The following is a 26,709-nucleotide window of genomic DNA, read 5'->3' as shown; positions in this document are numbered from 1 at the left end:
ATTGTACCCCTACTAGATTGGACAGAGAACCAGCTTCACCCAATCTAACCCCAACCCCAGCCGATAGTAACCCAGTTCCTGTTGACACAGCACCATCTCCACCACAGAGCTCCCAAACAAGAGCAGTTAGTAAGGCAGCTCCAGTGCCCAAAGGGCCAGTACTATCACGGCGAACCCCAACTCCACCAGTTAGTACGCCTATTCCTGTGGAGGAAGCACAACCAGCTAGTCGTAGTTTAGCATCTATCGCATTTGATGTTGTTAAATCGTATGTGCGTATCTTCCCATCTTGGAAATATTATACTGAAGATGAAGGAAAATGCCAGTTGCAGGTGTTTGTCCAGGAGTTATGTGTAAGTAATGTTATTCATGGCAATTACTTTGCTTCGTCCCATACATCCTACCTCCATGATGGTTATAATACAGCAAATTTTCCCATTTTTCTCTATAGAGAAGGACCGATTTGGAAACTCAGGATGAGGTAACCTGTGCTAATACCTCTGCTATCTTCAAGAATGCTTGGTGGCAGTATCGGAATTACCTGAAGAAAACGTACTTCACCGGCAAAGAAACTCATCAAATTCCCTTACGTTCTCCTGAGACACATTTACTGGACGATGACTGGGAACGCCTTGTTCTGTACTGGTCCCGAACCAAGAATGTGGTAAGGTCTATGAGCTCATTTTCTATTTTTAAGTATTATATTCTTGCGTCTTACTGTACTCTGTTCATGTAGAACAAGTGCCTAAACCTGAAGAACAACTGTTCTAATTTAAGATTCCATTGCTACCATAGGACATAGATATATGTTTGTTTGATGCTTTTATTATGTACTAGTACTTGGCAATAGAAGACTTGGTAGTTTAATCCTGTCCACCTTACTAATGAACTGGTTCACCGAAATGAGTTTCATATACTAGTACATGCTAAACTTGTTATGTGTCTGCTTGTTTCTTCTTTTAGAATGCTGACAGAATATTGGGGAAGAGTGCCTTATTAAGAAACGGTAAAGGAAGTAATGCAGATAAGGTTCAGGATAGTGACACATCCTGTCTTGGTTTAGTGTTGGAGTTACTGGCCACTACCGCTTGCACAAGCTATTCAAACTCACTGTCTGAATCAGTTCGGTTTCTTGAGTCTCAACTACAAGCTGAAAGACATCGATCAGCTGTGCTGCGACAAGAAGCGGAAGGACTGCGGAAGTCCCTGGAGCATTCAGATGCATACTTTCTGGTGCAACAGCAAGCGTTGGAGGATTTTAGCGCCAAACAGGACAAAGCTAATCAGCTTGCTAAGCTTATTGCCAGCATGGTGGATACCCAGGATAATGTTTCTTGAGCTCTTCTGAAGTTGTTTTAGTTATGCTCTTGTTTTGCTGCCGCGTTTATTTGCACTGGTGGCCAATTTTGACGGCCAGTGTATATGATATGCTGCTTTGTTCCCTATATTTGCACTGGTGGCGAACTTTGATGCCCAGTGGATGTAATATGTGTAATAGCCGTGATAGCCTAGCGTTAGTTGCTTGCTTATTTATTTCCTTGTTGTCTTGTTTATTTGTTTGCTTGTAGTCATTGCAGTTCTTTTTCCGTGGTTAACTAGTGGCTGCAATAACCTATTTTTTAAAACTAGGCCACAATAACCATGGGCTAATATTTACTGTAGTGACACTGGGCCTCCTACGGGCCGTAGAAACAGTGGGCCTTCTACGGGCCGTAGAAACAGTAGGCCTTCTACGGGCCGTAGAAACAATGGGCCTTCTACGGGCCGTATCATCAATGGGCCTTATGGGCCGTATGATCGATTGGCCAAACATGGGCCAATAACAGGCCGCATTATGGCCGTAAACGGGCTAGAGTTGGAATCGTCCGTTCATGGGCCGACCGTAACGGGCCATCGTTAATAGGCCGTATTTGATGACGCTATGAAACACCCAACGTATTAACGACCACAAACGGGCCGACTGTAACCACGGGCTGAATTTGGCCCACAAGCAGAAAATGACAGTAACGGGCCGTAAGTAAACGAATGCTGGAAATGAGCCCAAGAATAAATGGGCTCTGAGAAGGCCGAAAGATAACATGGGCTGGAAACGGCCCAACGGAATAACGGGCCGTTAATGGGTATAAAGTGATACACTGTTCATTACGGGCCAGTTTCACCACGGGCCGTTAATGGGTGTAAAGTGATACACTGTTCATTACGGGCCAGTTTCACCACGGGCCGTTAATAGGCCAAGAGTTACATAGGGCCTCATATGGGCCGAAAGACGTCATGGGCCATACATGGGCCAGAAGTGAAAATGGGCTGGAATCATATTGGATGGCCCAGATGACGCTACTGGGCCTAATTCGGATAGGGCGTAACGGGCCTTGGGTTAGCGGGCTGTAAATGGGCTATATGCGAACAGGCCGTTAACAGGCTTTACCATGGGCCGGCCCGCCACCTTTTGACCAAGTCAAACGGGCCGGCCTTTTCACAGGAATGGGCCTCTGTTGGCCGTGCCACGTGTCGACGTATCATAGGCGCCTTCTCGTCCAATGAGTGGATGACATCTGTCCCAACGATGAGCCGACACGTGTTTCCTCCAGCCAATGATGATTTTACACGTGGAAAATCCCCATTGTCGGGGCTGTTAACGGGTTATCGGATCCAAAACCCGACCCGATAGCTTAAACGGCGTTCCGTTACGGTGGATGCCATGTGTCGGTCACCCTTGACGAAAGCACTTCTGTGACGCGTGATTTATCATCATGGAAGTGGACACTTCCGTGATGATAATTTTGGTAATGTCATGGAACACTTCTACGACAGCACAGGTATGACTATCTTGATTCTGTCATAAATTTGTCATGGATGTACATGCATGACAAAAAAGCGACCTACTGATGACAAACACGTATCATCACGGAAGTGTTTTGTAGTTCTCAGCTCCTTTTCTATCAACAATATGCAAATCAAATTCTTGTAGCAAGAGAACCCATCTAATAAGTCTAGGCTTAGCATCTTTCTTCTCCATAAGATATTTAATAGCAGCATGATCAGTGTGGATAGTTACTTTAGAATCAACAATATAAGGATCTGAACTTATCACAAGCAAATACAACTGCTAAAATCTTTTTCAGTAGTAGCATAATTTCTTTGAGCATTGTCTAGAGTCTTACTAGCATAATTGAATAACATTTAATTTCTTATCAACTCTTTGCCCTAGAACACACCTACAGCATAATCACTAGCATCACACATAATTTCAAAGGGTAAATTCCAATCAGGTGGCTGAACAATAGGTGCAGAGACTAATGCTTTCTTAAGTATTTCAAATGCTTCTACACAATCATCATCAAAGACAAATGGTATATCTTTTTGTAATAAATTAGTCAGAGGCCGAGAAATTTTTGAGAAGTCCTTAATGAACCTCCTATAAAATCCGGCATGACCAAGGAAACTTCTTATACCTTTGATGTCCTTGGGACATGGCATCTTTTCAATAGCATCAACCTTGGCTTTATCAACTTCAATACCTCTTTAGAAACTTTATGCCCCAAGACAATACCTTCATTAACCATAAAGTGGCACTTTTCCCAATTCAAGACAAGATTAGTTTCTTCACATCTCTGCAAAACTCGATCAAGATTGCTCAAGCAATCATCAAAAGAAGAACCATAGACGAAAAGTCGTCCATGAAAACCTCACAAATCTTTTCACAAAAGTCAGAGAATATAGCCATCATGCATCTTTGAAAGGTAGCAGGTGCATTACATAAACCAAAAGGCATACGTCTATAAGCAAAAGTACCAAAAGGGCATGTAAAAGTAGTCTTTGATTGATCTTTAGCCGACACAGGTATTTGAGAGAAACCAGAATAACCATCTAGAAAGCAATAATGTGTATGTTTGCATAATCTTTCTAGCATTTGATCGATAAAAGGTAAGGGGTAATGATCTTTCTTAGTAGCCTTATTTAATTTGCGGAAATCAATTACCATCCTATAACCTGTAATAATTCTTTGTGGAATCAATTCATCTTTATCATTAGGAACAACAGTAATACCTCCCTTCTTAGGGACACAATGAACAGGACTTACCCACTGACTATCAGCAACGGGATAAATTATACCTGCCTCCAGAAGCTTTAGTATTTCTTTTCTTACCACTTCTTTCATTTTAGGATTCAGACGTCGTTGAGGATCACGAACTGGTTTGGCATCTGCTTCCAAATTTATTTTATGTTGACATAGAGTGGGACTAATGCCCTTAAGATCATCAAGAGTATATCCAATAGCAGCACGGTGCTTCTTCAGAGTTTTCAATAATCTTTCTTCTTCATGCTCTGAAAGGTTAGCACTAATAATAACAGGATATATCTTCTTTTCATCAAGATAAGCATATTTAAGATTATCAGGCAACGGTTTAAGCTCAAACACGGGATCACCCTTAGGTGGAGGGGGATCCCCTAGGATTTCAACAGGCAAATTGTGTTTCAGAATAGGTTCCTGTTTAAAGAATACTTCATCTATTTCCCTTCTTTCATTCATAAACATATCATTCTCATGGTCTAGCAAATATTGTTCTAAAGGATCACTAGGAGGTACGGCAATAGAAGCAAGACCAATAATTTCATCCTTACTAGGCAATTCTTCTTCACGGTGTTGTTTACTAAATTTAGAGAAATTAAATTCATGAGTCATATCATCCAAGCCGACAGTAACAACATCCCTTGTGCAATCTATGGTAGCATTAACAGTATTCAAGAAGGGTCTACCAAATATAATGGGACAAAAGCTATCTTGTGGGGAACCAAGAACAAGAAAATCAGCAGGATATTTAGTTTTCCCACACAAGACTTCAACATCTCTAACAATTCCCATTGGTGAAATAGTATCTCTATTAGCAAGTTTAATAGTGACATCAATTTCTTCTAACTCAACAGGTGCAATGTCATGCATAATTTCTTTGTATAAGTCAATAGGTATTGCACTAGCACTAGCACCCATATCACATAAGCCATGATAACAATGATCTCCTATTTTAACAGAAATAACAGGCATGCCTACCACAGGTCTAGGTTTATCTGTATCACGGGGTTTAGCAATTCTAGCAGTTTCATTACAGAAGTAAATAACATGCCCATCTATATTATCAGACAAGAGATCTTTAACAATAGCAATATTAGGTTCAGCTTTAACTTGCTCAGGAGGTGTATATGTTTTAATATTGCTTTTACGAACCACAGTTGAAGCTTTAGCATGATCCTTTATCCTAACAGGGAAAGGTGGTTTCTCAACATAAGAAGTAGGAACAATAGGATCATTATAAGTGACAGTCTTTTCTTCAACTTTAATAGGTGCAGCTACTTTTACTTCTATGGGAGGATGATATTTAAACCACTTCTCCTTAGGGAGATCAACATAAGTAGCAAAAGATTCACAGAAAGAAGCTACTATCTCAGAGTCAAGTCCATATTTAGTGCTAAATTTACGGAAAACATCATAAAAGATTTAACACAATCAAACTTAGGTGTCATACCTGACTCCTTACCTTGTCGAGGTCCCAATCTTCAGAGTTGCGTTTAATTCTTTCCAATAAATCCCATTTGAATTCAATAGTCTTCATCATAAAAGAGCCAGCACAAGAAGTATCAAGCATGGTGCGATTGTTACCAGAAAGCCGAGCATAAATTTGAATAATCATTTCTCTTGAGAGCTCATGATTGGGGCATGAATATAACATTGATTTAAGCCTCCCCCAAGCTTGAGCGATGCTTTCTCCTTCGCGAGGCCAAAAATTATATATATAATTGCGATCACGATGAACAAGATGCATAGGATAAAACTTCTGATGAAATTCCAATTTCAATCGTTTGTAATTCCAAGACCTCATATCATCACATAGCCTATACCATGTCGATGCATCTCCCCTCAAAGATAAGGGAAAGACCTTCTTCTTAACAACATCTCCGGGTACACCTGCAAGCTTAAATAATCCACAAACTTCATCCACATATATCAGATGTTCATCAGGATGTTTTGTTCCATCTCCTAAAAAGGATTAGCTAGCAGTTTTTCTATCATACCCGAAGGAACTTCAAAGCAAGCATTTTCATTTTCATTTTCAGTAGGTCAGTAGGTTGAGGAGCAACTCTTTGCTCTACTGGTCGGGGTGAAGATACCCCGAACAAGCCCCTCAGAGGATTACTTTCCATAGTAACAAGTGACAGTAAATTTCAGCACACTATATAAATTTTTCCTTACCAAATTCCACCTACCAAAGGCGCTTCACTCCCCGGCAACGGCGCCAGAAAAGAGTCTTGATGACCCACAAGTATAGGGGATCTATAGTAGTCCTTTCGATAAGTAAGAGTGTCGAACCCAACGAGGAGCAGAAGGAAATGATAAGCGGTTTTCAGCAAGGTATTCTCTGCAAGTACTGAAATAAGTGGTAACAGATAGTTTTGTGATAAGATAATTTGTAACGAGCAACAAGTAACAAAAGTAAATAAAGTGCAGCAAGGTGGCCCAATCCTTTTTGTAGCAAAGGACAAGCCTGGACAAACTCTTATATAAGGAAAAGCGCTCCCGAGGACACATGGGAATATCGTCAAGCTAGTTTTCATCACGTTCATATGATTCGCGTTCGGTACTTTGATAATTTGATATGTGGGTGGACCGGTGCTTGGGTGCTGTTCTTACTTGAACAAACATCCCACTTATGATTAACCTCTATTGCAAGCATCCGCAACTACAACAAAAGTATTAAGGTAAACCTAACCATAGCATGAAACATATGGATCCAAATCAGCCCCTTACGAAGCAACGCATAAACTAGGGTTTAAGCTTCTGTCACTCTAGCAACCCATCATCTACTTATTACTTCCCAATGCCTTCCTCTAGGCCCAAATAATGGTGAAGTGTTATGTAGTCGACGTTCACATAACACCACTAGAGGCTAGACAACATACATCTCATCAAAATATCGAACGAATACCAAATTCACATGACTACTAATAGCAAGAATTCTCCCTTGTCCTCAGGAACAAACGTAACTACTCACAAAGCATATTCATGTTCATAATCAGAGGGGTATTAATATGCATATAGGATCTGAACATATGATCTTCCACCAAATAAACCAACTAGCATCAACTACAAGGAGTAATTCAACACTACTAGCAACCTACTAGCACCATTCCCGGACTTGGAGACAAGAGATGAACTAGGGTTTGGATGATGAGATGGTGCTGGTGAAGATGTTGATGGAGATTGCCCTCTCCCGATGAGAGGAGCGTTGGTGATGACGATGGCGACGATTTCCCCCTCCGGGAGGGAAGTTTCCCCGGCAGAACAGCTCTGCCGGAGCTCTAGCACTACAAAAAAATACACTTCTGTGATGATACGTGTTTGTCACAGTAGGTCGCTTTTTTTGTCATGCATGTACATCCATGACAAATTTATGACAGAATCAAGATAGTCATACCTGTGCTGTCGTAGAAGTGTTCCATGACATTACCAAAATTATCATCACGGAAGTGTCCACTTCCATGACGATAAATCGCGCGTCACAGAAGGTGCTTTCGTCAAGGGTGACCGACACGTGGCATCCACCGTAACGGAAAGCCGTTAAGCTATCGGGTCGGGTTTTGGATCCGATAACCCGTTAACAGCCCCGACCAATGGGAAATTTCCACGTGTAAAATTCTTATTGGTCGGACGAAACACGTGTCAGCTCGTCAGTGGGTCAGATAGGCGCCTATGATACGTCGACACGTGGCACGTCCCAACAGAGGCCCATTCCTGTGTAAAGGCCGTCCCGTTTGACTTGGTCAAAAGCTGGCGGGCCGGCCCATGGAAAGCCTGTTAATGGCCTTTCCAATATAGCCCATTTACAGCCCGCTAACCCAAGGCCCGTTACGCCCTATCCGAATTAGGCCCAGTAGCGTCATCTGGGCCATCCAATATGATTCAGCCCGTTTTCACTTCTGGCCCATGTATGGCCCATGACGTCTTTCGGCCCATATGAGGCCCTATGTAACTCTTGGCCTATTAACGGCCCGTGGTGAAACTGGCCCGTAATGAACAGTGTATCACTTTACACCCGTTAACGGCCCGTGGTGAAACTGGCCCGTGATACAGTGTATCACTTTATACCCATTAACGGCCCGTTATACCGTTGGGCCGTTTCCAGCCCATGTTATCTTCCGGCCTTCTTCAGAGCCCATTTATTCTTGGGCTCATTTCCAGCATTCGTTTACTTACGGCCCATTACTGTCATTTTCTGCTTGTGGGCCAAATTCAGCCCGTGGTTACAGTCGGCCCGTTTGTGGTCCGTTAATACGTTGGGCCATTTTCATAGTGTCATCAAATACGGCCTATTAACGATGGCCCGTTATGGTCGGCCCATGAACGGACGATTCCAACTCTAGCCCGTTTACGGCCAGAATGCGGTCTATTCGGCCCATGTTTGGCCAATCGATCATACGGCCCATATAAGGCCCATTGATGATATGGCCCGTAGATGGCCCATTGATGATACGGCCCGTAGAAGGCCCATTGTTTCTACGGCCCGTAGGAGGCCCAGTGTCACTACAGTAAATATTAGCCCATGGTTATTGTGGCCTAGTTTTAAAAAATAGGTTATTGCAGCCACTAGCAAACCGCAGAAAAAGAACTGCACTGACTACAAGCAAACAAATAAACAAGACAACAAGGAAATAAATAAGCAAGCAACTTACACTAGGCTATCACAGCTATTAGACATATTACATCCACTGGGCATCAAAGTTCGCCACAGTGCAAATATAGGGTACACAACAGCATATCAACGCCGCAGCAAAACAAGTCCAGAACTGAAACCACTTCAAAAGAGCTCAAGAAACAATATCCTGGGTACCCATAATGCTGGCAAGATGCTTAGCAAGCTTATTAACTTTCTCTTGTTTGGCGCTTAAGTCCTCCAGCACTTGCTGTTGCACCAGAAAGTATGCATCTGAATTCTGCAGGGACTTCCTCAGTCCTTCGGCTTCCTGTCGCATAACATCTGATTGATGTCTTTCAACTTGAAGTTGAGACTCAAGAAGCCGAACTGATTCAGGCAACGAGTTCGAAGAGCTGGTGCCAGCAGTGGTAGACAGTAACTCGAACACTACATCAAGACAGGACTTTGGGGTTGTCTCAGTGTCTTCAATATAGTTTTTATCAGCTTTCTTGGAGACCAACAGGGATGTCTCACTATCTTGAACCTTATCTGCATTACTTCCTTTACCATATCATAACAGGGTACTCTTCTCCAATATTTTATCCGCGTTCTAAAAGAGAAACAAACAAACACATCTCAGGTTTACATTGTAGTATATGAAACTCATTTTGGTAAACCAGTTCAGTAGTAAGGTGGAGAGGATAACAACATGAAACAAACATATATCTATGTAGTATGGTCGCTGTATGGTCTATATCATTCTAGTTTATGTTGCCAAATCAAGATAGATACAGTTCGAATCGTATCTATTTAAGACAAAGCAGCATAGACAGAATATAAGTGTGGGAAACTACACAGCAATAACAACACTTGTAATGTGCATGGCATGAGAACATAACTGTTTTATTCAATTGAAACTGAAAATCAACATAGAGCAAGTTACAACAGCAAACAGCCAAACACGTTGTAACGCCTCGATGCGGCTATATCTCCCATGTGTCGAACCACGACTTAGAGGCATAACCGCATTGAAAGCAATGTCGCAAAGTGAGGTAATCTTCACACAACCCATGTAATACATAAGGGAAAGAGATACATAGTTGGCTTACAATCGCCACTTCAACAAATTACATGAATAAAGCATTACATCAACCAGTTACAATCAAGGCCCGACTACAGAGCCAAAATAAAAGAAGACTACCCCAAATGCTACACAGATCCCCGATTCGACCCGAACTGGGCTCCACTACTGATCAACTAGAACGAAACAACACAAAGGACAAGATCTTCATCGAGCTCCTCCTTGAGCTTGGTTGCGTCACCTGCTCGGTAACATCGGCACCTGCAAACTGGTTTTGGAAGTATCTGTGAGTCACGGGACTCAGCAATCTCACACCCTCGCGATCAAGACTATTTAAGCTTATGGGTAAGGTAAAAGGTATGAGGTGGAGCTGCAGCAAGCGACTAGCATATATGGTGGCTAACATACGCAAATGAGAGCGAGAAGAGAAGGCAAAGCACGGTCGATAAAAGTATGATCAAGAAGTAATCCTAAAACAACCTACGTCAAGCATAACTCCAACACCGTGTTCACTTCCCGGACTCCGCCGGAAAGAGACCATCACGGTTACACACGCGGTTGATGCATTTTAATTAAGGTCAACTTCAGGTTTTCTACAACCGGACATTAACAAATTCCCATCTACCCATAACCGCGGGCACGTCTTTCGAAAGTTCAAATCCCTGCAGGGGTGTCCCAACTTAGCCCATCACAAGCTTCACGGTCAACGAAGGATATTCCTTCTAGCGAGAAGACCCATCAGACTCGGAATCCCGGTTACAAGACATTCTCGAGAATGGTAAAACAAGTCCAGCAAGACCACCCGATGCGCCGACATCCTGAAAGGAGTTGCACATATCTTGTTCTCAGGGCAACACCGGATGAGACATCCTACGAGTAAAACCAGCCCTCAAGTTTCCCCGAGGTGGCCCCGCAGTCTACTCAGTTCGGACCAACACTTAGACAAGCACTGGCCCGGGGGGGGGGGTTAAAATAAAGATGACCCTTGGGCTGGCCTAACCCAAGGGAAAAAGAGGCTAGGTGGCGAATGGTAAAACCAAGGTTGGGCCTTGCTGGAGGAGTTTTATTCAAAGTGAACCGTCAAGGGGTTCCCATTATAACCCAACCGCGTAAGGAACGCAAAATCCGGGAACATAACACCGATATGATGGAAACTAGGGCGGCAAGAGTGGAACAAAACACCAGGCATAAGGCCGAGCCTTCCACCCTTTATCAAGTATATAGATGCATTAATTAGATAAGAGATATTGTGATATCCCAACAAGTAAACATGTTCCAACAAGGAACAATATCTCCATGTTCGAACAAGGAACAAACTTCAATTTTCACCTGCAACTAACAATGCTCTAAGATGGGCCGAGCAAAGCGGTAACATAGCCAAACAACGGTTTGCTAGGACAAGGTGGGTTAGAGGCTTGGTTCAACAATATGGGAGGCGTGGTAAGCAAGTGGTAGGTATCGCAGCATAGCCATAAGCAAAAGAGCGAGCAACTAGCAACAAAGATAGAAGTGATTTCGAGGGTATGGTCATCTTGCCTGAAATCCGCAAGGAAGAAGAACGAAGTCCATGAAGAAGACAAACGGACGAAGTTGAACGAATCCTCACAACACGATGTTACCGGATTAGCGAGACGAAGTACACCGGAAACAAAGCAAACAACATAGTAAACAACCAACACACGAACATGGTATGATATGCGGGATGCGGTATGTGATGCATATGCATGATTTGGACAATGAATGATTTAACCTGGCCTCAACTTGGAAATCCAAGAGTGCCACTGGAAAAGTGAGGTGATTTCGGTTGAAATCGATATAAAGATCACCGGAATCGGATGCATGGTTTGGAAATGGCAAGCAAAACAAATATGGCACCGGTCTGCGATAATCAGCAAGTGACCATCTAAATGCATCAAATAAATATGCTACAACACTCAAACATGAAAACAAAATACATGGCAGGGATCCACTCAAGATGCTTGACAAAAGATGAACACTGAGCTACGGCTAATTCATCCATTAAAGGTTCAAACAAGCATGGGAAAAGTGCAAATGATAACAGGTTTCAGACTTTTGAAATTAACACAAGTCTGGATTTAATATCAGGAAGCATACTTTAGAGCAAGAAAACTACATGCTACGGGAACATAACATGGCAAGGCAAGGCATGGCATGAAGCTACTCAAAGCACTTAACAAAAGTCCCTTAGTGACCTTGAGCCAAAAGGGATCAGAAAATACAATTGCAACATGTGAACATGGCAAAAACATAAACAGATCTCAGACTTAGTGAAAAACTGGAGCATGCAAAACAGTTAACGAGTAGGCATGTTTACGAGCTCGATGCACTCACTACAGAGCATGGCATGACAAACTACACATACACCCATCAAGAATACATGGCATAGAACTAGACATGGCAAGAACAACAACATAGCATCGCTAACAAGTCAACAATCTGCAGGATTTACGAAATAGCAAAAGTAGAGCTCGATTGACTCAAGCTAGGTGCTCCATAAATACAAACAAAGACATGGATGGATAGAGCACCACAATTTTAAAAATCATCCTTACTGATCATCCTCAAAAGAGGCACGGATCACTAGAAAACAACATGAACATATGGCATAACGACAAAATCAGGACAAGGACTTAGAGAAATTCTAAGTCCCTGAAATCAGCATTACCGATTACGCTACTTTGCAAGCTTGTGCTAGTCACCAAACATATCACAAAAATACATGGTAAGCACCACTATAAAGATGGCATGACATATAACAAAACACATGTAGAGATCAGGATCATAGCATGCACACATTAATCATGGCAAAAATGACAAAATGCCATTTGCTGAAACAGATCTGACAAAATACTCACACAGCCCTCTTCCAACAGCATTTCGGGTATCAAGATGAGCTCAAAAGAAAATGATGCAATGATATGAAATGATGTACTCGTCGGGGCGAACATTTTGATATGCTACACGCATGAATCGGAGCTACGGATGTGGAGTTACGATGCGTTGAATATGGACATATGAATCTGGAAACTTCGGGGACTTAGTGGAATTTTACCTCCGCGAAAAGTCAACGCGGGATGAGGATATCCGGGACGTGGGGAAGGAGCCGTTTGGTTGGAGGGATGGGTGGATCTGATCCACCATCACCAGATCTGGCCGGAGTTGACTCCAGTGAGGGCGAGGATGAACTCCGGCAAGGAACACGGAACCCGAGGCGGTGGCACACGGCACCCGAGGCAGCGGCGCGCGGCGAGCGAGGCGGCGAGCGCGGTGCACGGCGCGCGGCGGCGCGGGAGACATGGCGGTGGCCGGCGGCGGCGATGCGCGGGAGGCGCGGTGAGCGAGAAGGGCGGCGGTGGTCGCGGTCGCACGGGAGGCGAGGAGCGGAGGCGCGGCTTGGGCCTGGAGGGCCGGATCCGGGTCCGCAGGCCTAGCGCGGTGGGAGGGGAGCCGGCGGGCCAGGTGACGCGCCGTGAGTGGCTCAGGGCGGCGGTGCAGGTGACGTGGCGAGCGCTGATTGGTTGGAGCGATGTGGCGGCGGCGGCGGACACGTCCAGCGGCGGGACGGACATGTCTGGTGGCGCGAGGAGGAAGACGCTAGGGTTAGACTGCGGGGAAATTTTGGAGGAGACCACATATTTATAGGTAGAGGGAGCTAGGAGAGTCCAAATGAGGTGCGGTTTTCGGCCACGCGATCGTGATCGAACGACCGAGATGATGGAGGAGGTTTTGGTGGGTTTGGGCCACTTTGGAAGGGTGTTGGGCTGCAACACTCACGAGGCCTTTTCGGTCCCTCGGTTAACCGTTGGAGTATGAAACGAAGTCCAAATGGCATGAAGCTTGACAGGCGGTCTACCGGTAGTAAACCAAGGCCGCATGACAAGTCTCGGTCCAATCCGAAAACTTTTAACACCCGCACACGAAAAGAGGTAAAAGGGAACACCGGGTGACATAGGAGCGCCAGATTGCAAAACGGACAACGGGGAAAATGCTCGGATGCATGAGACGAACATGTATGCAAATGAAACGCACATGATTACATGATATGCAAATGCATGACACACAAAAAATGACAAGGCAACAACAGCGAATAACTGGAGGACACCTGGCACATCGGTCTCGGGGCATCACACACGTTGAAGAAATAGGTTTAAAACATACCTGTTGCACCATTGGAGTTTCAATTGCATCCTTCAAATTTGAAATTAGTTGGTATCAGTAAATACAGTGATGCAAGAGCAAAGTAGTATGAACCATAGCTACAGAACCTGACCTGAGAACAATTCTTCTTCTACTTTAAGCGTTGATTTCGGGTTCGGAGTGGTGGGGAGTGGTGGTCCTCATGCTTTGGGCACTGCAGTTGCCTTACTAACTGCTCGTGTTTGGGTGCTCTGTGGTGGAGATTGGTGTGGTGTCACGGCTGGTGTCTATCTTGCTGGGGTTGGGTTAGAAGGGTGTAGCTGGTTCTCTGTCCAACCTGGGTAGGTACAATCTGCATGAGTGTGGGGTTATGTGTGGTGGGGCTGGTTCTTGGGCAAGTACAACCGTGTTCTACCTGCATCGACAGGTAGCATGATCTTTTCTGAAGATAGTGTTTTTACTCCCACAGATTACCGCCATCACTCCCTCCAATTAAAATGGCTGATAAACAATAAAAGTAATTGAATGTACAGACATTGTAAGATAGACCAGGTGCATGGATAGTAGGGAAGAAAAATGGCATGAATAATTAACATTTATGTTGGTAAGACAGAATAGCAGGACAATATTCACACATATAATTGGCTAATTAAACAGGATAGCATGACACAATTTCACATGTATGATGGCTTAACTAAACAGGATAGATGACATACTTCAAAAATGATTGACTATGTAAACAGATGACATGATATATATACGATGTGTCTATTAAAGTGGTTGGCATGCCATAAATCACAAACATGCCGTCGATGGAAACATGATGGCATGATATAATTCACGGATAGAATGACATAATTTAAATATGATGACTATGTAAACAGGATGAGATGATATAACTATATTATGTCTTTAGAAAATGGGTTGGCATGCCATAATTCAGATACATGCTGTCTATGTAAACATCATAGCATGACATATTCAAATATATGATTTATATACTAAGGAAGTGAGCAGAGGGCAATCGCATATATGATTGTGTCAACTAAAGGAGATGACATTCAATATTGTGTATATGATGTAAAAAGCAATTGCAATACAACATATGCCATTATATGAGTAATATAACCCTGCCAAGTTTGAGCATACACCTCAGGGGGATAATAGGACTGGTCATCTGCCTCTGAATCCTCCTCTGAAGAGCTATCTGTAACCAGCAAGATATCTGCTTCAGCAAGTAGCATTGTCTGCTCTGAAGACCTTGTTTTCACTCCAGATTTCTCCATCACCAATTCAAATGGCTGATGCACAGGAAGAGCAGTTGAATATACAAACATTGTCGACAAAAGCAATGAGAAATACAAAAAAGGACGGCACGATATAATTTACATATATGACGCTTGCCTAAACAGCATGGCATTGCATAATTCACATACATAATGCCTTGCAACAAGATAACATTGCATAATTCACATATATAATGTCTTGCAACAAGATGGCATTGCATAATTCACATATATGGTAATTAGACACTAAACAGGTGGCATTCACACAAAGCATGTCTAAACTAAGCAAATGACATAGCAATGCAAGATACCATACACACGATATGAGCAACATAACCCTGCCAAGTTAGGGCATGCACCTGGGGGGGATATGACTGGTCATCTGTCTCTGAATCCTCCTCTGAGGAGCTATCGGTAACCAGCAAGACATGCGCTTCGTCAGATAGCATTGTCTGCTCTGAAGACCTTGTTTCCACTCCAGATTTTTCCATGACCGTGCCAAATGGCTGATGCACAGGAAGAGTAATTGAATGTACTAAAATTGTTGACAAATTTAACACGTAATAAAAAATGATGGCATGATATAATTCACATATAAGATGACTGGCTAACCAGGGTGGCATTGCAAAATTCACATATATGATGCCTGGCTAGACAAGATGGCATTGCATGATTCACATATACGATAAAGAAACTAAACAGATGGCATTGACACAAAGCATGTCTAAACTAAGCAGATGACATCTTTAATGTATACAGTAAGCAATGCAAGGCACCATATGCATGATATTACCAACATCAGCATGCCAAGTTAGAGCGAAGACCTCATGGGGTAAATAGGAGTGGTCTTCTCCTTCTGAATCCCCCTCATAACAGTTATCTTCCTCTTGATTACGATCCGAAATGGGTGGAGGGGGGCTGCCTTTGCGCCCACCATGGAACGACGTCTGCATGAAATTTTATTGCCACGCAAGGCTCGTCTCTTTTGCTCTACATGATCAGTTCCATTGTGTACAATAACTGGCATGCATAGGAATAAAACATAGTGAGATTATGTAAGGAGTGCATGCACAAATCCAGAGTGATGGTAGCAAACTGTGGATAGACCCAAAACCAATGATAGCAGGCAGATAATAGCTTTAGTTAAAAAATACAAATAATGGCTCCTTTAATGTTTGTTTGCACCCAACATGAAACTCATAGTAGACACCAGATATTAACCAGATAGTAGACAGATAGTACTGATTGCTGCCCCAATATGTACCCCACAACCATTTAAAAACTCAAGTTTCAGCATTAGTTTGGACCTGACTCGGAGTCTAATAGGTGAACACGACGATAATGTAGCATGTCATCATATTAAGCGACGCATAACGTAAGCAGACACGGAAGAGTGCGACCTCTCTTGCGGACCCGTGTAGTCCTCAAGGTCATCTGCTCAGTTGATGATGGTAATGCAGTTGCCGTGGCTGCCGGCGGGAAGAAGATCTGAGGCGGGGAAGAAGATCTGAGGCGGCGAAAGACAGTCTGGAGAGCGGATCCCTGCTGTGGTGAACCCTTCCGTTGGAGCAGCTGAGCTGGGGTGGAACACAGCGCCGCAGGAGCAGGACAAACCACACAAGGTTTTCTTTGACACATATCTGTAACAGAAGTAATTGAGTAAGGGCTTGTTTGAATTTGAGGATTCTAACAATGCAGGGATAGGAAATAGACAGGAATAGGATAGGAATGCACGTGCAAAACAGAGAATTTAAAAACATAGGATTTCTGCCAATCTGGGTGTTTGATTCACAACAATTGGAAGATCACAGGATGCAAAAAAGCATGGTGAGATTAAGTCAAACCACAAGAAAATGTACGGTTATAATGCTATTATGCTACTATCTCTTAGTCTTGTGCTTGATGAATAGGAATATGAAAAGGAGGAGAAGTGGAAATTAGAATTCCTACGGTTTTTCTTTCAAGGAGACACTAAAGGAACAAATCCTACAGTTTTCCTTTGCTCCATTCCTTTGCACCAAATTCATGAAAAGTAGTACCATAGGAAACTTTCCAATTCCGATGTTTTTCATTCACTTTTCCTTTCAAGCACTGGCGATTCTAGTAGGCAGGCTTGAGCAAGGAAAATCCTACACTAAAAAATGTTTTTGTGCTACTTCTATTACTTTGGACCCAGGCCACTGCCATACTAGCTCAACTCCCAGGCCCATCGACAAATGCACAGCTCAAACGCGCAGAGATAAATAATGATGGCGTTCAAGAGAGTCCATCACGGATAGCTAAGTTGCCTGGTACCTCACTGCTTGTCATATAGTAGGATAAAATAATCGTATTTCCCGTTACTACGAGTGCTCAGTGGACAATATATATAACATGTAGAGTAAAAAAGAGATGCAACAAGTGTACAACCTCTTTGGCGAAGCCATGTCGATCTCAGCGTGATTGGGTTGGCCGGTGAGGATGCTCCGGCTGACTTGGCTGTCGGAGGAGGGGAAGAAGATCTTAGGCGTCTGGAGATGGAGCCCGAGGTACTGCTCCGCTGTGATGGAGGGTTTCGTCGTTGGAGCAGCTCCGGTGAGTTGTACGACGCCGAGGCTGAAGCAGGACAAGAGAGACAACGAACAACGTTAACCTGAGTGGAATTCTAATAGCATCTCCAATACATGACGTAAAATACATAACCACAAAGTGCTAGATGTAAAATACATCAGCCGCTCATCTCTGAACTTAACTGTCGAAACTGAACTTAACTGTCGAAACTGAATTTTGCTGTCGAAACTGAATTTTGCTGTCGAAACTGAACGCACTAGCAAGGTGAGGCTACACGTCGGTCGACTGACTTTTTCATCTCTGGTCAGTCGATTTTGCAGCCGTTGGATACGAAATCAAGGGCATGCGGTTCATCTTCAACCTCCACCCCCCTGAGCCGGCCAAACAGCAGCCCCCCGCCGCCCGCGGCCGGCGGTGCGCCGCCCCGCCCGCCCCGAAAACACTCCCCACCGCCGGTCCGCCGCCGCCCCGGCCATCCCTCTAGGCCACCCCTGCCGAGCTTTTTCTCCGGCGATCCCCACGCCACCGCCCCGCCAACGCCCCGCCACCGCCGGCGACCACCGCCCCCATCCTGAACCCTAAGATAGATAGTGGGGTACCTCTCCGGCGAGCCCCCCTCCCCGTGCGGCTGGTTCTTCCTTCACCCCGGCGAGCCCCCCACCCGAAAATCGACTGACCCAAAAGTCGATTCAGTCGACTGAAGTGTAGCTAAATCGGAGCAGCATCGCAAGCAAGAGCAAGAGCGAGAGCAGCAGCGCGAGCAAGAGCAATAGCAAGAGCAGACCAGGCAGGGGACCGAGAGCAAGAGCAGAGCAGCAGCGCGAGCGAGAGCTAAAGCAGCAGCAGGTCCTACTGATGTGGACGTCGCCGCCGAGGGAGCGACACCGTGGAGGAAGTGGCCGGCGACGCCGCCGTGGATGGAGCCGCGCCGTGTCGGCTCGGGACCGAGCGCCGGCAGCACCGTGAGATCGAATCAAGAAGAAAATGCGGCGATTAGTGTACAACCTCTTTGGTGGCGCCGATTAGGCCGCAGCTTCATCCAGGAAACGGTGATGATGATGCTCTTCCGGTGGTGCAGGTGAAGACGGCGGTGTGGGAATGGAGGTGGCGCGAAAGACGAGGGGAACGTCGGGGCAGCTCCTTGGAGGTGGAGGACGGGGTGGCTGAACCGGCGGGACGATGAGATCGACGAGATCCTCATCCGGTACGGTGGATGAGGGACGTCGAGGTGTTGCTGTGGACGATGTCGTCGGGGAAGAGGCTCCGGCTGGGTGGCGGACGGAGCAGGGTGTGGGGTTGTGTTTTCGCGGCCTCGGTGTACGAATGGGTGGGCGGATGGGATGGCAGTGGGGAACCATGGCTTAGAGACGCGCTTGTCCGAAATGTGGGGTAAGTTACGAAAGTACCCCCACCGATTTGAGGCGGTTCTTTCGGTTCAGGGGTACCACGGGCATTTGTGTCGGGATTTCACAGGAGGTGGGAGTTTTCGCGCGCGTTGTAATTTCGGAATAGCAAGGCGCGGGTTGAGATGGAGGGAGTTGTCGGAGCACAACGAGACAAAGATATATCTTAAATATTTCGGGCTAACAAGGCGCGGGTTGAAGAGGCGGGAGTTTCGCAGCATGATAGACAGAGACGCTAGCTTGAATTTTCGGCATAACAAGGCGCGGCTTGAAATTTCGGAAGAACAAGCTTAACGTGTACCCAAAAAAGACAATTTGCACCTCAACACGCACAACACACACACAAACACCATTTAGACTAGAGTAAGGTACACGTGCATTGCACGCATGAGATTTGGCAACCAAATTATGAATAAATACCACATTATAGCATGCAAGCTTTGAGTCATATATGCATGATGTAGATGTTCGTTTAATTCTTATAGTTCATTTCATTCAAAATCATCTAGTTTTTATAAGAAAGCTAATCTATTTTAAGATTCATGGAATTGTGCGTCGTAAGACATAAAGTAAAAACAAATAATGGCAAATCATGTAGAAAAACATTTGGGCAATTCTGATACGGAAGATTCTAGAACAAATAAGAAGTGCTTGTGTTTTGATGTTTGTGCATTATGCTTAAGTTCAACCATGGAGTCTTCTAGATTATACATGTGGCGAAATCTGGTGGAATCTAGATGATATCCAACGGCCAGTAGTGCTCAAATTTGCCATCTTTGGACCATCGGATTCGCCTCATCCAACGACCATCTTTCAAAGTTAAAGTTACCCGCACACAATATAAAAAATATAATATATATAGGGTATAGATATAGATATGTGATGCAAAAGCCGCCCATCATCTCCAATTAGAATAGTGTGTCCATGCACGGATGCGACGTGGCCAAATGATGTGTGCCATCGGTATCTCAAATTCAAATCAGTCTGACCTTGTTCAATGTGTATACATTACAACATGCTCGTTTCCAAACCACACCGCGCAGATCTGTTATATTCATGCATGCATGGGTTTCAAACATCAGGATCTCTTATTCAAATATTTGAATTCAACTTTACATTGATTGTGACCTCACCTATTCAGCTATTCTTTTACACCCACACAGTAGTCTTCTCTTTATAATTGTACCACTAACTTTCTCTCGTGCATGCATGCACACACACTACCAGTCGGCATTATCCATCGCACGCATGCAATCTTTTTCTTCAGGTCGGTCTCCCATGAAGGCACACACCAACACACATCCCCCTCTCCATCATATCGGGCATTCTTTATCTCTCACGCGTGCATGCGCAATGATCGATGTTCCTCTATGTATGTGTGTATATAGCTAGGTCTTTCATAGTTTTCCACACAAACCGATCAATCGATATATCCAGTGAGGTCTCACCCTCTTTCCCACGTCCACATCGATCAATCTATATAGGATTAACATATATAGCTAATACACCCACATTAATTATGTATCCAACGTCCCCCTCTCATCATCCATGCCTTCCGCTTCATCTCTCAGACGCGTGCACAATGGCGAAGACAGGGGCAGTAAGGGCCCTGCCCCCTCCCCCCTAACATCACTATATATCAAGGCTAATATGAATGTGATCATTAGACAATTGCTGCTAAAAATGGTTTAAGTTCATGAATTGACCCTCCTCGTAAAGGATTAGCAATGCTTGGCCCCCTAGCTCATTTATTTTTCATGGCTCCGCCACTGCGCGCATCAGCGCACGTGTTCGCCCCCTCTCTCTAAATATCGATCTCGCACTTGTGCATTCCTTCATAGTCTCCCTCCACTCGGCCCCTCGCACCATCTTCTAGCCCCCCACCGGATTTTGCCACATGTACAATCTAGCAGACTCCATGGTTGAACTTAAGCATAATGCACAAACCTCAAAACAACAGTGGTTCTCTTTTGTTCTAGAATCTTCCGTATCATAACTGCCCAAACTTTTTTTCTAGTTGAATTGCCATTATTTGTTTTTACTTTATGCTTTACAACGCACAATTCCATGAATCATAAAATATATTAAGGGCTTCTTTGATTCAAAGGATTCTCAAAGGAATTTTGGAGGATTCTAATCATTAGGAATTTTTCCTATCTTGGTTGTTTGATTCGTAGGATTGTAAACCATAGGAATTTTTCCATATGATTCATTTGCACTAGATTTCATAGGAAACATCCCATCCACTCAAACCTCTTTGAAAGAATTCTGCGTTTTTTCTATGCACAATCAAACACTCGTACAATCCTGTAGGATTCAAGACGACATTCCACTATAATCCCATGTTTTTCCTATTCCCGCGTTCTTAGCTTTTTTATAAAAACTAATTGATTTTGAATGAGATGAACTATAAGAATTAAACGAAGGGCTACATCAGGCATATATGACTCAGAGCTTACATGCTATAGTGTGGTATTTATTCATAATTTGGTTGCAAAATCTGATGCGTGCAATGCACGTGTACCTTACTAGTATTTCGAGTTTGTGCAAAACACGTAAACTAGAATACCAATGGCACGCTACACAGTGTCTCTCTTACAGTTCATGAAGCCACGTGGCACATGTGTAGGCGTTGTCGCGACCTCCTTGCGTGGATTGATCACAGTGACGTGCTGCTGGTTCCAGAAGAATGTACTCGTCCTCCCTGAGCCATACTGGCGGTACATGCACGAAGCGAAGATGTGCACGCACGCCATGCACGCACTCATTCCTCGCACGCACACGCGGGTACACGGGCGGACGCAATTTTGTACCAAGATCCACCCCATGTGATAATTTGACGCGTGTAAAGTCGTTCACTTCATTGATGGTCGATTAATACAGCGCATGCAAATTGAGTGGACGTGAGGGCGGAAGAAAGACATTATTACTCCACTGCGCGCATGCGAGTAGTTAAATCGTGGGTTGCTAGTAGTACTTCCATTGGTCTCCTTCGTATTTTGTGCCAATTTTTGACAGTAACATACTTCAATATTTACGCATTTGAGCAGTGTAGTACTTGAAATTTATGTTCCGCTAAACTCATCGGGAGCCGTTTCGGGCCTCGAAACCAAAACCATCAATTAATCTTTACCTTGTTCCCATCACATTCGAAAGCCTGCTCACACCTACTAGTAGTACGTACCAAACCTGAACGTGTTCCCACTATGCAGGTATTAGTACTAGTGCTAGTACTTAGGTTATAAAAAGGGGAACTACCTAACCGAAAATCACTCTACCTTTCCTCCTCATAAGTGCTTCTTCTTCGTCCGTCGTTGCCATGGCCGGTGAGCGGAGCTCTAGGTCGAGAACTACTCGTAACAAGGGAGCGGCAACCAAGGCTGCGGAAAAAAAGAGAGGCTCGCCGCCACGCAGAGACCTCGAAAGATCTCTCACGGGCAGGCGATGGCTCCCAGGAGCGCCCTAGCCGCGGAGGCGAACATGCCGAGCCGGCGAGCTGGAGTCGTTATCCCTCGACGGCATGCCCGATCAGCTCAATAAGCAGAAGGAGTTCATCCATGAAAGTGCGTTATATCGACTAGAGGGGGGGAATAGGCGATTTTTATGAAATTCTTCACTGAGGAATTTGCCGGTGAGGAAATTCCTTAGCGAAGAACTACTAGCAGCGGAATAAGTACTCAAAAGTAAACACAACAGAATACAAGCATAGTCATCATGATGAAATGAAGACAGGCACAGAGTACAGGAAGCGTAATCACAGGATAACACAGGATGAAGACAAACAGACTGAAGAAATTGAACTGAGGAAATTGAGAAAGTCTTCAGTCAAAGTCTTCAAACACAGATATGAACAAACATACAACACAGTTATGAGGAAATGAAAGAGTTGAGGAAATAGAACCAGTAAGCTCGGTGAAGACAATGATTTGGTAGACCAGTTCCAACTGCTGTCTCAGTTGTACGTCTGGTTGGAGCGGCTGAGTATTTAAACTCGAGGACACACAGTCCCGGACACCCAGTCAAGGACACTTAGTCCAAGACACCCAGTCCTCACCGTATTCTCCTTGAACTAAGGTCACACAGACCTCGTCCAATCACTCGTGGTAAGTCTTCAGGCGACTTCCAAACCTTCACAAACTTGGTCACTCGGCGATCCACAATTCCTCTTGGATGCTCTAGACCATGACGCCTAACCGTCTGGAAGAAGCACAGTCTTCAAAGGTAACAAGCGTCGGATCCACTCAGGATCAATCTCTTCAGTGATGCTCAATCACTTGGGGTTTGTAGGTGTTTGGGTTTTGGGTTTTTGGTTTTTCCTCACTTGATGATTTTCGCTCAAAGTCCTCGGAGGATGGGTTGCTCTCAAATGACAAGTGTCAGTTTCTCTCGGAGCAGCCAACCAGCTAGTGGTTGTAGGGGGCGGCTATTTATAGCCTAGGGAGCAGCCCGACATGATAAGACATAAATGCCCTTCAATGATATGACCGTTAGGTGGATAGATATTTTGGGACAGCTGGCGCATAGCACAGCAACGGTCGGAATTTTGAGTAGCAAAATCCTCAGGGCTATCATGTTCCTCACTGTGTAGGCAATCCGCACTGGCGAATTCCTAACTCCTCAGTCAGGACAAATTCCTCAGAGACCAGAAGAACTTCGTCTCTGTCACTGAAGAAATTGACTGAACTGTATGAGATTTCCAATGGCTTCACTCGAAGGGATTGGTAGGTGTAGGATTTTGAGTTGAGCATCACATGGAAATTTTTCCTTAGTATTTCCTCGACCCCCTTTAACAGTACGGTGTTTCCTATGACTCAAGAAAGAGAAAATAAACTACGAAAACAAAAGTCTTCACGCTTCATATTCCTCGAATGAATACCAAGTCTTCACGGTCACACCATTTTCTTCACTTTCAAAGTCTTCATGAAAGTCTTCAGAAATACCAAAATCTTCAGTCAAAGATATTCATTTTTAGGGGTCGACTTTTCCTGTAAATATCAAACTCCTCATAGACTTATAGACCTGTGTACACTCACAAACGCATTAGTCCCTTAACCTATAAGTCTTCAATACACCAAAATCACTAAGGGGCACTAGATGCACTTACAATCTCCCCCTTTTTGGTGATTGATGACAATATAGGTTAAGTTTTCAACGGGGATAAACATATGAAGTGTAAATACTGATATTGAGGAATTTGATTGCAAGATATAGAAGAACTCCCCCTGAAGATGTGCATAGTGAGGAATTTGCTTTTGAAGCAATGCACACTTGAAGAGTTGAATCATGGAGATCTCCCCCTATATCTTGTAATTCATACACGCATTTAACATATAATATGAAGAATTTGAAATGCATGATGAAATATGGTGCCTGATGAAATTCAGCATGCGTGCAATAATATTAACGAGGAATAAGCATGCAGAACAGTGCATCAAGATATCAGAGCACAGTGCATCAAAAGTATCAGAGCACCATCGGGTTTAAGATTACAACTCGATCCAATAAAGTTTCAGAAGAAAGAGAGTTGTAACTTAGCAAAAAAATGCCCATATAGTAGACCCGCTTGAAGACTAACTCATATTTCTCCCCCTTTGTCATCGAATGACTAAAAGGATTGAAAATGAGGACTAATGCCCCTGAAGATAATCATGTTGATGAAGGAGCGCCAGTGTTGTTGGGGTCGTTGGTTGATGTAGGGCCTACCGCAGTGTCGTCCAAATCTTCATGTTCATCAGTGTCATGCGATGAAGAATATGAGCTGGCCACCAGAGAAGGAACCTTGACCTTCTCTTTTCTTCGGTGGAGGTGCAGACCAGTCAAAATCTCATTGAGACCCATGTTCTTCAGATCTTCTTCACCATACAGATGTGACAGGATTGCCCAGGTGCGACCGAAGACTTGATGGAGGTAGTAGTGGTTTTTCTTCACTGCATTGTGTGTGGCAGTCATGTTGTGAAGAAGTGAACCAAACTGACGCTTAACCCATTTGTGATTTCGATCCACCTTCTGGTGAAGACTAAGCAGAAGTTCACGGTCAGTCATCACGCGCGGAGCAGTGGCTTGAGGAGTGGACTTGGGTGCATTGGCAGAGTCATGTGTGGCAGAGTCATCATTGGTGGAATAAGATGCAGCTTTGCGAAACTGACCATCCAATGGACGAATGCCTTCATCTATTACAGCTGGTGCCTTGCCCTTTCCATCAACTGAGGAATATGTCTACTTGAGGACTTCAATTGGGGGCAAGTAGCTGAGATGATTCTGGAAATCAGCTTTGTAGTTGAGTGAAGACCTTGTCCTGAGGAATCTCATGATCCAAGGTGCATAAGGCTTCAGCTCAAACGGAGACAGTGCAACATTGGCCATGGTCCTCATGAAGAAATTGTGATAATTGACAGGAATGCCATGAACGATGTTGAATACCAGATTCTTCATGATGCCAACAATTTCCTCATCAGATGAGTCGTGGCCTTTGATAGGACTGATTGTCCTTGTAAGAATACGATAGATAGTTCTGGGCACATACAACAATTCCTTCACGAGGAATTTGGTTCTTGGTGCTTGACCTGGCATCAAAGGTTTCATCAGCACCTGCATGTAATGACGTGTGAGTTCAGGTTCACTGTAGATGCAGCAAGCTTCTTCAAGGGGAGGACTGAGTGATAGAGCACGAAGCAATTCAGAGGCTGGTGTAGTGTAGTGAGTGTTTTCAGACATCCAGTCCAGCAACCATGAATTCACATCTTCAGCATCTCCGGTGATGTGCAACGTTGCATAGAATTGAAGAATCAGTTCTTCATTCCAATCGCAGATGTCAAAGCAAAAGTTGAGCAGCCCAGCATCGTGAAGAACACTGAGGACTGGTGCGAAGCATGGTAGAGATTCCATATCCACGTGAGGAATATGCTCATGGTAGAAAATCTTCTCCTTGTTGAACAACACTGAGGAATAGAAATTGGCTTGACTAGTAGTCCAGAAACGCCTCTTCCTAATGCGAGCAGAGTCATATGGGTTGTAATCTTCAAAGAATACGTGCTCGCCGAAGAAATCATCAGCCTTGAACTTTTGCTTGCGTGAGAATGGATCCTTTGGCTTCGGCAGAGGAGTGTCTGTGAGTTGCATCACGGCCTCAGGAATCTCAATCGCAGGTTCTTCAGGCTGAGGAATTTCTGGTTCCTCCTCAGTGGCAGTCTGCATAGTTGGTTGTTCAGCAGCAGCAGTTTCATCAGTGCTAGTGGCTGGAATTTCCTCATGGACAGATGCAGTGGGATGAGTTTCTTCAGAGCCCATGTGAACAGTTTGTGTGGGGGACTGAGGAATTTGCTATAGAGGAGTGAACATTGGAGAGTTCTGATGCTGACTTTCCCAGAATTCATCACTGATTACGGGTGTGGAGCAGCCAATGTCCACATCATCATCTTCCAGTTCTTCAGCGCCAGCCTCTTCAGCTGTGAACTGAGGCATAGGCGAGGAGATGACATGTGTTGAAGGGATATCATCCACTTCAATTTCTTCATCGATTGGTCCGGACGAAGCAGCAGAAGGAG

Source organism: Triticum urartu, chromosome 2 (assembly GCF_003073215.2).
Source record: "Triticum urartu cultivar G1812 chromosome 2, Tu2.1, whole genome shotgun sequence".
Classification (NCBI taxonomy): Eukaryota; Viridiplantae; Streptophyta; class Magnoliopsida; order Poales; family Poaceae; genus Triticum; species Triticum urartu.
This window is presented reverse-complemented; position numbering follows the sequence as displayed.